Source organism: Dermacentor albipictus, chromosome 3 (assembly GCF_038994185.2).
Source record: "Dermacentor albipictus isolate Rhodes 1998 colony chromosome 3, USDA_Dalb.pri_finalv2, whole genome shotgun sequence".
Taxonomy (NCBI): Eukaryota; Metazoa; Arthropoda; class Arachnida; order Ixodida; family Ixodidae; genus Dermacentor; species Dermacentor albipictus.
Window position 1 is genome coordinate 181,450,132 of NC_091823.1, and position 16,116 is coordinate 181,466,247.

A 16,116-nucleotide genomic window follows, 5' to 3' on the forward strand; every position below is an offset into this window, starting at 1 on the left:
GTCGAAACACACCTCAGATGCTACCTGCCGGTCATCTGCAGCCGATCACCGTCCCTGTGGAACCGTTCTTTTGTGTTGGATTAGACCTCCTCGGTCCCTTTCCCACGTCATCCTCTGGGAACAAATCGGTAGCCGTCGCAACCCGATACGCCATCACGCGGGCCCTCCCTACTAGTTGCGCCACTGACGTTGCGGACTTTCACTTGCGTGACATTATCTTACTTCATGGCGCCCCGCGACAGCTGCTCACTGACCGTGGTCGTAACTTTCTATCGAAAGTTATCGCCGACATTGTACGTTCCTGCTCCACTCAACACAAGCTGACTACCTCATACCATCCTCAAACCAATGGCCTGACAGAGCGGTTAAACCGTACTCTTACCGATATGCTGCACCTGGACCACCACGACTGGGACATTGGCCTTCCTTACGTAACATTTCCGTACAATTCTTCCCGGCACTACACCGCCGGATTTTCTCCCTTTTATTTACTCTACGGTCGTGAACCGACCTTGCCACTTGACACAGCACTTCCTCCTGCTTCGATCTCAACAAGCGTGTATGCACGCGACGCCATCGCCCTCACCAACCATGCACACCAGCTTGCCCGTGCTCGACTGACGGACTCGCAAACCACTCAGCAGCGTCAGTACAACGCCCGCCACCGTGACGTACAGTTTTCACCTGGTGCGCTCGTGCTCCTGTGGTCGCCCTCTCGTCATGTTGGACTTTCAGAGAAGCTCCTTTCGCGATACACAGGGCCCTACCATGTGCTGCGCCAGGTGACGCCTGTGACTTACGAAATTGCTCCTGTAGGTTCAACCTCGTCCTCTCCTCTGGCATCTAGTGATGTCGTGCATGTCAGTAGGCTCAAGGCTAACTACACTGCTTCCGCGTCCGATCTTTAGTCGCTCCGGGACGGCGCTTTTGCCGCCGGGGGTAGTGCTACAGAATAGTATTACAAATGACGAAGAGGCGAGCAGTAAGAAGATGTCGACGACGATTGGAGGCTAGCGCGGGCTGTTGCCTCTTGGCCAAGTGCGGCGTAATACGTTGTAAATATACTTGTATATAGCTTTTCATCTGCGTCTTCTTGCGTAACAATATCGGCAAGTTTGCAGCAATAACGTAGACATGTCTACTGTGAGGGGACAGAAACACATGGAGGGTACGCTGCGGAAACTGCGGCATTTGTCTTAACTACTATCCTAATACAGCACCTTTGCGCTAAGGGTGGGCGACTATCTTAGCTGTGTTAGAAGTGTCGGCGTATGAATAGGGTACACTTCTAACCTATCAGTGTACACGTGGCTACTATCATTGCCACTCGCGATTTGTTGCGTGCCAACTTAGTGCAGATTAAAAGAATTGAAAGGCGCCTTCTTTGTTTTTGTTGACCACAACCATTATAAAGCCTACACATAATAAAGGCAAGTTTGGTTGTACCTATTTTTGTCATGGAAGTGCAGAAAGCGATGAAAGTAATAAAATGAGGCATCTACTTAAGAATGTTTGGTGCCTGCAGACCACTTGGCTTGTTTTGAAGAGTCATCCGCATAGCATTCGACAGATGGCAAGTGCGATCATTATTAGCTAGACTTGGTACACAACATATCGCTGTGGCAAATTCGGGGTGCGATCATTACACGGGAAATAAAAAAATCAAATTTTGACGACAAAATTTAGGAGTGCGATCATTATGCGAGTAAATACGGTATGTGTAATCCACACTATCGATATGTGGGTATACTATATTTTATAATATGCTGCCTTATTGTTGAGCGATGTATGGGTGACAGGGCCTTAGTCAGGCCGACAATGTTCTTCCTTTAGCCTTGCCATCCAAAACCTTCACTGTGTCTAAATCACTGCTGAATAAAATAAAAATAGGAAGAAGAAGACCAATAAACAGCACCTACAGAACATTTGGACAACCAGGAGGAGCAAGTGGAAGATGTGTCAGATATGGAGTGGTTGAGAAGACAGGCTGCATATATTAGTCGATGAAGGCCTGAAGGCTTATGGAGCATGTGCCTATTAACAGTGTGGGAGACGGCGCAAAGAGGTAGCCACCATAGCCACGGTTTATTTAGGCCGGCCAGCCATGTTGCCATGGGATCTCGGGAGCCGCCGACACTCTGGCTGCTCGAGTCAAGTGCGCTAGTGTGTTCTATTGTAATGCTACCTGCACGTGAGCCCATTTTCTTTTTCACCTGCTTTGGATCCGATAGTCGCATGGCTACAAAGCTCCCCTCCTAGTGCAAAGTGCGATTGAAATAAAGTCCAATGGTAAAGTCCAGGCAAAGTGCGCAGATGGTGTTGTCATTGGTAGAATCGGGTTCACGCAATCCAAGAGAGTTGTAGCAAGCAACACCAGCAGCGAAGGTTGCGAGTGAAGCGCACAACAGTTATACTGTAGTGCGAAATCGTGACCAGCCGTAGGTTTTCCTATATGCCCAGGCCTGCAGAAGTCAGAGCTCCAAAAGTAAACTGTCTGCAGCTCAAAAGTAAACTGTCTGCAGCTCAGCATTTGCGTTGAGGTAGCGCAAGTGTTGGCCACTCATGTTGTTGACAAAGTGGTGATTCTCGAGCTGAAGAAGCCGGATGGGAGAGCTGCTGCTGCAAAACATAGGTAGGCCAGGCATCCACAGAAGTTGTGAACACAGCACATCAGAAGGCTCGCCTGCTGCTGCTTGCGGTGAAATCTCGAATGCCGATAACATCAGGGTTGCGGTGGTCACTGAATGCATCACGAAAGTTGTGCTTGTGGCGTCACTGTGCCTGTGAATGTGAAATTTGCGCCTAGTGGAGCCGGTGGGCGAGCCTCTGAATCGTTGATGAGTGAGGTGCCCCCGAATGGAAAGTGTACAGCTTGCAGAAACGTCCAAGGAATGAGATAGACAGGTCATAAAGTAGCTGACAGCGCTCGTGCTTGGCCTAGCGAATTCCTTGGAAACAGTCGTTGCCCAGCTGCCTTTGAGCTGTGGAGAAGGCTCACAGACCGAGTAGAGGTTTGATGCTGGGGTCGGCGCGTGCTGACGATCAGTATGGGTGGATGCAGGTGATATGATCCGACAAGACGCCGAATGATGCGGTGGTTCAAATGGTGAGAGCTGCTGTGAGTGAGTATACGAGGTGACGTAGTGAGCAAGGATGGCTGCACGCAAGTCCGCGTAGACGTCATGACCGGGGAATGACAGCCAGTACTTGAACCCCAGCCGGAGGCTGGAACCTCGTTGAGAAGGAAATGGCTGCCCAGCTGGATGAATCAGATGTCCGGCACGTCGATGCAGAATTCCCAGACACCCTACAACTACGGGATATCTGCCGAACTGCATGAGGCCACATCACTCACCTTGGTAGAGTCGGTGTGCTGATGCTGGCATGGCTTGGCTCGGTCGTCCGGGTCAACAATTTTTGGGGGAGGCAGTTGCCGTAGCCATGGTTTATTCAGGCTGGCTAACCATGGTGTTGCAGGATCTCGGAAGCAACCGACACCGCAGCTATTCAGGCTGAACGTGCTAGCGTGTTCTATCCTCACATTACCTGCACGTGAACCCATCTTCTTTTTTACCTGCTTTGGAGGCGATAGTCGCGCCACTACAAGAGCAGTTGATGATGGCGGAAATTCAGCCACATCCCTAATAGTATCGAAATCTCGAGTAGCAGCTACTAAGACTAGCACCTACCAAGACAATGCCGAAGCTCAAGCTTATGACCGCAGTAGAAGGAGCCAGATTGTTAAAATACACCCACTCATCGTGGGATTTGACGCATTTTCCCTGTTTCATGTGGACGGACTCAACAATCACAATAAGCTGGATCTGGGATGACCATAACAAGTTAGGGTCAGTTTGCAAAGCATAGAGTGACTGAAATGGCGGTAGTTGCTGACCCACTGCTATGGTGCTACTGTCCAGGAACGCTATAACGTAAAGCTATTCCAAACTTTTCCAGTCCAATTCTGATCAGCCTTCCTCGATTGGTCAAAAACTTTTTTGCACCACCTCCACTTCGCCCGTCTGTCACGCGACGTCACGAAAACTGCGATAGCTCCCCATCTGATATGGCATTTACACACTGATTATGCATGATTGGATCGAACAAAAGAAAAAGTTATTTCTCATTTGACGCCTCTTTGCCATTAGCCCTCGGTTATTGGTCAAAGTTTTCTGGCTGCACTCACTTCACCTGCTTGCTACGCGACGTTGCAAAACCGTGAAAACCCACCGCGTCAAAGTGACGTGTTGTGTGTTAAAGACACATTAATATGCCGAACAAAACAGAATTTTTTTCTGAATAGCCACAGGCTGCTTGGTTATGAAAGGAATAACCCTTTTTAATGCCCTCGAGTCGGTTCAGAACCGCGCGATACGATTTATCCTGTCAACTTATTCATACCCAATTCAAGCATCTCAGCACTAAAAGCCCAAATAAACCTACCCTCTCTAGCCTCACGCCGTAGAATAGCACGTCTTAACCCTTTTCATAAATTTTTTCGTTCTTTGCCTTTTGACAACCCGTACATAAAAAGAGCACATCGCATTGCCCGCACCAGTCACTCTAACACAGTATATCTCCCACAAGCCCATACCGTTACTTTTCAGCAATCATTTTTTCTGCGCACAACCTGAGACTGGAATGGCTTGCCCGCCGAAGTTGCCACTATCATCGACCCACGTATGTTCAAGCAACTCATCGGAAATATCCTTTTGTAATTTGTAGTATGTATCTTTGCCACTAACTCCCCACTCCCTCATGTAATGTCTCAACAGAGCCTTTGAGGAAATAAATAAATAAATAAGCAAATAAATAAATAAAAGATGGCTGCCCGTGGTCGGTCAGGCACTGGCTGCTCGCACCAGCTGGAGAGCATGGGTTTATCTGCGTAAAATACAGCCTTCTGCGTGGCTGTGCAAAGTTTTCGAGCACTTTCGGCACATTCACAACCTCACTCTGCCAACTCTTCCTTGCTGAGGATTCGCTTTAGCAGCATTCTTAACCTTCCCTTGCAAGCCGCCGCAATTTTCGACCACTCACTGCAAGCTAAGTAAGGGGAAGCGGACCAATCGCAGACGCCGGCCCCACCCTCTTCATCCAGTTATCTATTTCCTATGCGGTGGCTCGGGCCCATCGAAACCCTCTCCACTTGAGCATGCTTCTTGCCTCCCGGCAGCCAATTAAAAACGAAAAACCACTCAATGTAGGCAATGTTATTCGTTTTGAATGCAAATGGAAAGTGACTTCCTATAAACTAAGAGAGCGTTTGATTGCGCTGTTGAGGCAAAGCTGCAGGTCACCGACCGATGCTTGCGTCGGCGGTTACGTAAACGTGATGCCAGGAGATTGGAATAAAAACATATTGGAATAGTTTTAAGTTACTGGGCCACCGGATAAGGCAACCTGTCATATGACTAGGGATATATCTGCAAAGATGCTGTGTACATGTCGCAGCTGGTGCAGTGGACCTGAATGGTTATCCCTGCCAAGATCTACCTGGTCTACAGAATCAGACGTGAGCACACAGATCAACAACCACGCTGAGAGAACGGAATTGTTTATTCCATGATTGTGTGAACAGAAGTGAGCACAGTGGCTTGCATGAACCGCTTTATTTAGAGCCACCCTATCTACAAGGGTAAGGGTGACAGGGGAGGGTATTAGAGCAAGAGCCTGGCTATCGCCATGCTAGGGCATACTATGTAACATCTCTCTAGACTTATTTTGTTTGCAACACTCGACTACAGAATGTAGTGGTCAGAGTGTCTCCTGTTGCGAACTGGGTAGCGATGCTCAGGTATTGCAGACTCCTGGGTAGCCTGGAGGGCTGGAACTTTCGCCTGACGAATCAGGGGACGGTTGACTGAAGGCTGCGGCTCGGGCTCTGGGAACGGTGCTAGATGCGCCGTAGTGTCATCTTTCGGTGGTAAACGCACGATGTGGTTCTTGTGACCAACTCACTGAAACGCACCTTGAGAAGCAATGACACTTAGTTTGCACAAAACAGGACCCTTTTGTGTGAGCACAGTAGCACACAAGCCTTTAAGTTCTGGACCTTGACACAGTCACCAACACTAAAGTGCTTCTGAATTTGTCATCTCGGGCACCGTCATAGAGTTTGCGTGAACTTCCTCGTGAAGACCTTTTCTTGAACTGAGGGCAGTGCCAGATCGAGCCATGTGCGCAAATTTCTTCAGACGAAAAGGACTGCTGGAACTTCGCCTGTAGTGGTGTACGGAGTGTTACGATAAGCTAACAGGAAGTCTCCGAGCATGGATGGTAGTGATGCATAAGAATTCTTGCGCAACGCTGTCTTCAACTGCATGACGCGGCCTGCTTGACCATTACAGCTAGGATGATAAGGCAGCGTGTGCACATGACGTGTACCAATTCTCCGTGTGTAGCTAGCAAAAGTATTCGATGTAAACTGAGGGCCATTACCTGACATGAGAGTCGTTGGAAAACTAAAACAGCAAAACAAACTGTGGAAGTAGCCGACTGCTTTCTCAGCTGAAGCATCTTTCATCACGAACACCTCCGGCCACTTGGAGTGCGCATTAATAACGACAAGTAGCATGACACCCTTGTATGGCCCTGTGAAATCCATGTGAACTCGTTTCCAAGGACGGGTTGGCCAAGGCCATGAATGCAGCAAAGCAGAGCAAGGCAAGTTACGTTGCAACTGACTGGACTGGCAGGTGCTTACTTGATGCTCGATGTTGTGGTCTATGGTTGGCCACCAGACATGGCGATAGCGTTGTAACTTCCTGCCAACTCCTTGGTCTGCACGATTCCGGGGTGCCCCTGATGCAATTCCTCTAGCATGAACGAACGACCGGAAACATTCTGAAATGATGATGCGGGTACCCAGCACCACGCATCCTTGCTGCAAAGAAAAATGGCTTTAGTTGATCACTTGGCGCGCGATTAGGCCATCCCCTCAGCCCGTACTGTGAGACAGCTTTCAACAATGGGTCGCGGCTCGTCTCTTTAGATATTTCGCGGCAATTCACAGGCGGTGTACTGAAGCCCAGAACATAAAAGTCGTCTTCCTGTGCTTTACCGAAGACCTGAAGTAGAAGACGGGAAAGGCAATCGGAATCTGCATTTTTGGACGACAATTTGAACTTCAGAGTAAAGTTGTACGCAGACAACAGAACTGCCCAATGCTGCAATCTCGCAGTGGCTATTGTAGGAAGAAAGGTCTCAAAATCATGTGCAGGTGTTTGTGGTCGCTTACTAGCACAAAGTCTTCTTCACTCCAAAAATTAATGCTAGTGCTTCTGTCTCAGTTGGCTGTACCCAACTTCTGCCTTGCATAAATTTCTCTGCACATAAGCAATTCGGTGATACTAACCCGTTTGAATAGATGTGGCTGAGCACCGAACCAATTTCATATGCTGAAAACAACTGTAGCGCAGGCTGTGGTCGTAGTGGGTCAACATAGAAGGCGCAGACAGCAGTCCTTTCACATGAATGAAGGCAGCTTTGCACTCGTTGCTCCAGGACCATGGCATGTCACTGCACAAAAGCCTATTGATGGGCAAAACCTGAGCTTCTGAGCCTTGGTTTCGACAGTGTTGAGGAGCACGCTTATCGGCTTGATGGCTTCACCGGTATGCATCCGCAGTGGAACGCTAGTATGTTCCAACTCTTTGTGCGAAAAAAGATTGCAGGAAAGGCTCTTTGAGATAACAGACACCGCAGCCACAGTGTCCAGTTCCATCTGAAACGGTGCTCTGTCAACACGCACAGGTCACTATAATGGGGGTAACATGGGTGTCGGACCTAACGGCATGGAACGGAAACTCCTCCAGAGTTTTGACAAATCTCAACAAGAGCTTTTTCTTTTGGTGTCTTCACTTATTCTTAGAAGTGCGCTCAATGTGACATTTCCGCTGGCATTTGTAACAGGTAGCTTCTGCATGCGGGCAAGTCGTGGCTCCACGTTTTGACAACCCACATCGATAGCATTAGAACGACTTTGCTTTTGACTTATCTTGTGAGCTGCGCATTTTGTGCATGTCCGCATCATTGTCGTGTACACGGGTTCTTGTCGAATTTTTCAGCGCCACTTCCATTGACAAAGCTCGCTCGACAGCCTTCTGGAAAGTTAAAGCTTTATCTTTGGTGAACAAATGTCACTGAATATCGACGTGTTGAAGGCCACAAACAAACCAGTCATGTAAAGATTGATCCAAGAATTCACCGAAGCATGTTTGAGCATGGCATCGTATCTCAGCCACAAACTCTTCTATGGTCTCAGTTTCTTTCTGTGACCTGCGATGAAACTTGGCCTTTTCACTGATAACGGATGGTTCTGGACACAAGTGGTTAGAAAGCAGCCTAAGTAGTGTTTCGAACAGCTTGCTTGAAAGTGTTTCGGGAGCGGTCAAGGATTTCAGAAGTGCATAAGTCTTTGGCCCAATTAAGCTGACAAACACATCAACCTTTAGTTCTTCCGCTATCTTATTCGTGCGAAAATAAGACAGTAATCGCTCTTTGTATGAACGCCAGTCGCTTATAGACTCGTCGAAATGTTGAACTTGCCAAAATTTGGCTATGGCTAAGGTGCTGATGACGGCGTAGACGCAGTTCTTGCTCCAAGTGCTGAAGGTCTTTGGGGGGCATTATCCCGGGGTACAGTCGGCATTCTCGTTGCTATTTATGTCGTGTTCACGGCAAGGCAACCTCACTGACAGAATGGAATTGTTTATTCTATGATTGTGCGAACAGAAGTGAGCACGAAGCACTTTATTTAGAGCCATTTACAAGGGTAAGGGTGACAGGGGAGGGTGTAAAAGCAAGACCATGGCTATCGCCATACTAGGGCGTGCTAAGCAACACACGTAACAGGTACTTTTTCAAGCACCGAGAAAAGTGGACACCCTAATCGACTTAAAGAAGTTTAGCAACCTGCAGAAGCTCCAGTGTGTCACCGCCTGGGCATTTAAATTTTGACGGAGAAGCTAAACAAGGCTCAAATGTTCTGGATCTGTCGTGTTCAGCTCGAAGTATTCGCAAATGACACTGAACACCTTTCGCTTAGAGACACTGTCACAAAACACTCCATAGTGCATGATCTCCACCATTACCTGGATCAAAGCAAGCAGCTTCAACTTGGTGGCCGATTTGAAAGAATGAACACTATGTATAATGAAAAGCCTCGAATTATTCTACCAAAAAGGCATCTCTTCATGACCATAGTTGTTACTGAGGCTCACTGTAGAGCTTTACATGGAGGTGTGACAAGCACTGTGATGCAAATTTGACAGCGTTACTGAGTTATATGTGCCCAACAAGACAAACAAATCCTTAATGCTTGCTTTCTCTGCAAAAGATACGTAAAAATTGTAAACGTGCAATATCCACCAATGCCTGAAGACAGGCTTCTCACATCACGGCTGTTTGAAGCAGTGGGATTAGACTTTGCAGGCCCACTATATGTAAAGCAACATGAGCCAGATGAGGTTACATCCAAAACTTATATTCTGCTGTTCACCTGTGCAACCACGAGAGTGGTAAACCTTAATTTGATGAGTGGGATCTCTACAAGCACCTTCTTGCTAGCGTCCCACAAGTTTCTAGCCTCGTAGGGGAGCGAGAAACCTCATCTTTGACCTTAACACTGCTGTGATAACGCTCTCGCTTTTAAGAGAGCATCGCGAGACTTATGGAACAAAGCTCCCCATTTGCATCTTTGCTCTTGACACATTGCATAGAGTGGAAGTTTATTATAACAGGTGCGCCTTGGTGGGACGGCTGGCTGGAGAGACTTATCCCATTAGTCAAGTCATCTTTACACAAAGTGCTGGGAAAGAGCAAGTCCAACAGTAAACAAACTAAGACTGTGCTGCTGGAAGTATAAGTGGTTATTAATTCAAGACCCCTCACCTATACATTTATGGACGGTAGAGAGCCCTTTCCAATATGTCCTGCTCATTTTCTGGTCGAACGTTCATTTTTTGCCTCACCAGAGTGAACCAACAGTTACTACAAAGCTCAAAGTGCTCAGGCAATGCGATGTGACCTCAGCAAAAAGAGAAGTTGCGATGCCACCAGAAGTTCGTCGACTACCTCTGCATTCAATGAAAAAAGAGTTCCGAGTACCTCGTCAAGCAGCGGGCACTTCACCTCTACCCATTGCATCCTAGTAGCAGTCTACAAGTAGATGATGTGTGTCGAGGAGCCTAACATCTCTACAGCTATTTGGCCACTGGGACAAGCCATAGATGTTTTCCCTGGTCAAGATGGAATAACCTGGGCCTGCCGTGTATAAGCTCAAGATAGCAAGTTTATAAGAAGGCCAGCATAGAAAGTGTACAAGCTCGAATTGGACAATGCTACTGGGGGTGGGATATGTACCAAAGACAACCCGAGCATATCCATGCATCTAGTGTAGAAAGAGACGAATAAACATGCACAGGCGGGCACAACAAAACAAGTTGATGAAGAGTAGCTTTCTGTCTGGTTTCTTCCCGTCTCATAGTTTTCTACATTGTTGAATGAAGTTCTGTTTTTCAGTCAGAAATGAAGCTGAAAATGTTGCTCGAAGCATTTTTAAAGTTGAAAACAAGAAAAATGCCGTCATTGTTCTCGTTCTGAAGCACGTGTAGTGAATGGAGCTTTCGGCAATGAAGCTGCCAACAACGGGCAATCAGTTAGAATTCTTCAGACTCTGAAGAAAAGTACTCAACTTGGAGTCGATTAGCGACAGTGATATGGGGGAGTTTGTTGATTCAAGCTCCGAATCCTCCAATGATGAAGACATCTCATTAGGCAGAGAATGGCTGCAAGTTGATGTAAACAATCCGCCATTTTCACGTGAACTCCAGGTTTTCAATTTATTGCTGCGGCTGGCCTGAACATGGATGCACTCACTCTCATAGGGCACAAAAGGCATTTGAAAAGGCAGCAGCGCAAAAAAGACATGAACGAAGACGAGATGACAAGGACAAGCTCCGACTTCCAACGACATTATTGTGAATGATTCACGAATGTTAACGTGCTGTCCCAGCCAGGGGTTATCATCTGCACATGTGTAAATATGCCAGCTCTTAGTATGAAAGCATGATGGAGGCCATGCTGACACATCTCCCCCAAGTCTGGAAACCCATTCAGATTCTGCAATTTTCTGTGTCACATTAATTTTACTCTTCTTGATAATGGAAGTGTTTTCAAGGTCGGGTGAAAAGCCCTTGCATGTCAGACAATGACTTGTCAAAAAACCTTCAGAATATTTTTCTTCATGCACATCTTTTATGTTGTTTGCGTGCTCTCTTAACCTATCATTAACACATCTCCCAGTCTGGCCACAGTGCAATTTTCTGCAACTTAAAGGAATTTCATAGACCATACCTTCTCTGCATTCAACAAAAGACCACCTATGCTTTGTGCAACAGTCACGCTGCTGGGTTGCCGCCGGGAGGGTCAACCTACAACACTTTGACAGCTTGTGGGGTGAATACGACTTTCACATCGTAACACTGGGCCACCTTTTTCACATTGTGTGGTAGCGTGTGAACATAAGGCATCACAGCTACCTTATGTCTGCGCTGTATCGTCTTATCTTCATCCGTGTCTTTTTTCGCTGCCACCTTTTCAAACATGTACCAACACGCACAATCAGCCTCATTACACAGAAGGTATGTTTGAAACATTCACTTTTATTTTATTTTTTACTTTATAGGTGCAGTAGAAAGCCAACTTGAAGTTACAAAGCCAACTTTAGCATTAAAGCAAAATTTTTCTGTATGTTCTCTGAATAATTATACCATTCCAAACGTATTTGTGGCATTTGTCTAATTTGCCGTTGGACAGGGTCACGTGATATTTCCGGCTGAGACTGAGTACCCTACCGGTGCAGTTGTGGGCTTAATAGTAAGGTGGTTGAGTCCATTAAGCATTTTTATAAACATGGCGCAAAAAGGAGAAAGCACGTCCTCTTGGGTTGCGGGTCGGCGAGTGCCGCGGACGTCCCGCGGGTGCGCCGATACATGCTTCTGCAAGACCGTCTCGGGTGGCCTCCTTTGAACGCACCACCGTTCACATGAGCGTACGCGCGAACGACCGGGCGTTGGGATCTAGCATGGGGCGAACATATTCGCTCGCTATTCGGTCGCGGTGAGTCAGACTTCCTAGATTTGTCGCGCGCCCATCGGCATGTTTTGTGGATAGTAACTCGGCTAGCCGGCATTGATCTATGAAAGGTACAATAAATGCCCTTGTGATTGTTTGCTCTAGTGCGTTGTCGTTCCTTTGTCCCAAGAGCACGGGAGGAGAGCCCCACAAAGCACAGCACTGTGGACTGGAACAGCAGCACCAGACTGTGAGGCCGTTGCCCATGGTGGCACTTGTCAATAAGCCACAAAGCACTTAGGCATGTGCCAGCAGTGGCCATGTTACAGAGTTAATTTTTACCCCAAAATTGTCGTATATCAGTGATGCACTGTGATAACGTCACATACAGCTTTTTTGTGCTGGGCTTGTCAGCCAATGCCCCTGCCCGCAGATGTGTTTATAAACAGCTGCCACTGCTTGATGCAGTCAATTGTAACATGATGATGATGATTTACTGACATCCCCTTTGAAACAGCATGATGACAAATAGTCACTTGGCCTGCTTGATTTAATCAGGTGTTCTGTACGTGTTTTTCATACTACCGGTTTTGTATACATATACCCAATGGTTCTTTTCTTTTTTCTTGAAAACTTCTCTATCTACCTTGCAACCTGACTTAATAGCTGTTAGCCAGCAAGCCAGGCTGCTGCCAGGTGCTTTGCCATGCAATAAAGGCACGCTATTCTGACGATCTGACTTCTTGAACCCTGCACGTCGTCACCATTATCAGCAACAACCTATTTATGATGTCCACAGCAGGGATGAAGGCCTCTCCCAGCGATCTCCAATTAGTATCCCTGTCCTGCGCTAGTCGATTCCAACTTGTGCCTGCAAATTTCCCAATTTCATCCCCCACCTAATTTTCTGCCGTTCTTGAATGCATTTCTTCTCCTTTGGCACCCATTCTGTAACTTTAATCGTCCACCGGTTATCTACCTAACCCATTGGAGGTGGCGCCACTCTGGTTATCTGGCTGCATATCGTGCTCCGCTTTCACCTGTCCTTGGCCCGGTCCAGGGCCTGGCCCGCCCCTGGGTCTACTCTTCATCTTTTCACGAAGACTTCCGCCACAAGTGGACACCATACGACTCCCGGTCCGAAACCAGGCTGGCCCTCCAGGCCCCTCCAAATCTACGAAGCAGCGCGGCGCCGCGCTAACCCTAGTTCGCCGCGCCTGCACCTCTGAAATGCAGCGTCTCACGAAGACCCGGCAGCCGACAGCCACCAATGCCCCGCTGGCCTCCTCTTCTACCGCCGCCGGTGCCACTGAGCCTACTCTGTCAACGCTGAATGTTACCAGCGACGTGACTAATTCTAAGCCGGCAGCCCTGCCTCAACCGGCTGCGTTCCTGCACTCCGCACACGCCACCGTGCATATTCCGGCCACGTTCAACGCTGTGAGCAACGCTGAGAGCTCTGACTCGACCGCCGCGTCGCAGTCGGCGTTCGTCGCCTCAATGTCTCCTACGACCAAGTTCCACGCTGTCAGCGACGCCAAGAGTCTCGGACCACTAAGCGTGTCGCAGCCTGCAGCGTTCACCGTCGCCACCACGGATGCCGCCGCGTCTATTCCGGCCACATTGGCGCCTGTTGTAAAGTGCTGCAATCAGACATCAGAATCGCAGCTGAACGCGCTTGTTGCAGCCGCTCCCACCGGATCCACCACTTCTGCCGTGCTGGACAGTGCAAACCCTATGCCCGCCAACGTCATTCCCAATGTTTCGAGATGTGTTTTTGTCGCCCCTACCTCCTTGACCACTGTGTATCCGGCTGACGACTCGTCGGCGGAGATGGATTTCACGTCGTCCCCAGACGACGACCATAATACGCCATCGTTAGAAAGCGGCTGGAGCACCGTCAGTACCAGCCGCAAACCTGCCTCCGCCGCCCGCCCTCGCACCGAGCTCATCTCAGTTGGGATACAGCTTCCGCCCGGTACCCTCACTCCCAAGCTGCCTCTTTACGACTTGCTTGCCGCCACCGTCTCCGCCGCACATCTCTCCTCCAAAACCAGCGCAGAGATCACCCTTCAGGCCAAGCCAGCTCAGAGCCTTGTATTTCTGAAAACACACTCCCCTCTCACCGCCCAACTCCTACTTTCTCTCACGCATCTTCAGCTCCACGGTAAGCCAATCACCGTCAAAACATATGCCCCCAATCCTCCCATTTCCTGCCTCGGCGTCATTCATAACGTTGGTGGTCACTTTACTCCTACTCAGCTCATGCATGACCTTGAATCATACACGACTGATATTCTCGCTGCTCGTATGATGGGCAGCGCAGAATCAGTGCTCATAACCTTCGCTGGCACCGTCATACCCCACTTCGTATATTTTAAACGCGTCGCTTTCCGATGCCGCCCTCATAAGCCTAAGCCCCCCACATGCACCCGTTGTCTTGCTCTGGGACATTGTGCTCACCAATGCCCTCAGCACGACGTTCCGGCCAAGTGCCGCCGCTGTGCTGCACCCCTACCCGCAGATCCTACCGCTCACGCGTGTGCCCAACCATGGTGCATTCATCGCCAGGTAAACACACATCCCTCTCTCGACCCCACCTGCCCCTTCCTCCTCGCTAAACAACGCGAGTGTGCCAGAGCAAGTTGATGAAGAGTAGCTTTCTGTCTGGTTTCAGACAAGAAGGGGTGGGCTTCGTGGCCCTGCGCAAAGCTGTGCGACGGAGAAACGCGTTTCTCCGTCGCACAGCTTTGCGCAGGGCCACGAAGCCCACCCCTTCTTCCGCCTCCTTCGCTAATCATGCATCTCCGTCAAGTCAGGCTCCATCACCTCCAGGCTCCTACGCCGCTACAGTCAAAGGGCCCTCGGTGCAAGCATCCCTTTCTTCCACTACTATACCCTCGCCATCCCTGACAGACGAGAACCGCTCCTTCGATCTCCGGCTCACAATGCTTGAGCGTCACCAGCGCGAACAACAGCGCATCTCCCAAGATTTACAACAGCAAATCCACGCATTGACACAAACCCTAAAGACAACAACCTCCTCTCTTACATCCCAGCTTACCAAGCTAAATGAGCACCTTGCCACGCTCATCACCCCGTCCCCTAACGCCCAGGTCGCCCCATTGGCTGACCTGGTAGAAACCACCACCACTGCACACCACACTCGCTTGCTTCAGCTCGAAACTTCGATTGTCCAGATCCTCACCACCCTCCAAACCCAATCCAAGCAATTGGAATCATTCGCTTCTATGCTGGGCTCCCTCCAGGAGTCACTGCCCCCGACCAAAAAGAAGGAACGTGTCCCCGCAAACTCTTCTACCTCTAATCTATCGTAAACATGGCGCGTGGAGAGGACCTCGAGATTGTGCAGTGGAACTGTCGAAACCTTCGCCACAATAAGACCCCCCTCCACCAGTACCTCCTCACCCGCCCTTCCCTGCCCCATTTTCTCCTTATCCAGGAGACTTGGACGGCCCGCACCGTCCCAGGTTACCGCGCCTACCATGCCACGACGGGCACGCCGCTTGCGTCCATTTATGTACGCAGCGACGTCCTCGTCGAGCCACTTGATATCCCCTCCAGCCTCCGTAAATATTTAGTTGGTGTTGTGTATTACCAACCTTCATCGCGCATCTCACTCGCCTTTATGTCTTTCTATAATCCCCCTGCCACATCCTCTTTGTTCACTGCCTTGGGCAAGTTCCTTCATTCTATTCCCGCCACCACCCATCTCCTCCTTGGGGGCGATTTTAACGCCCCTCACACGCTCTGGGGCTACCCCCAGACCCTCAAGCCCGGCCGCCTTCTCCACTGTCTTGCCCAGGAACGCCACCTCACCCTTCTTAATACCCCTGGCTCCCCTACTCGAGCGGGCACTCTCACAGCGCTCCACGACACCCGACCTCTCTTTCTCTCGGGGCTCCCTTTCCTTTCACTGGCAGGTCACAGCTGAAACGCTCCTCAGCGACCATTTCCTCATTCATATTACCGCTTCACTTTCCCACATCCCTCGATCGCACTCAACCACTCACACTG

The 16,116-nt window shown here is 49.2% G+C and overlaps 1 protein-coding gene across 3 annotated transcripts in view; it reads right to left on the reverse strand.

The window, feature by feature from the left end:
• The window catches only part of LOC135916728 (RING finger protein 141-like), a 271,536-nt gene that overhangs the window by 131,886 nt on the left and 123,534 nt on the right, over positions 1-16,116 (reverse strand). The gene's annotated exons all lie outside the window — the stretch shown is intronic.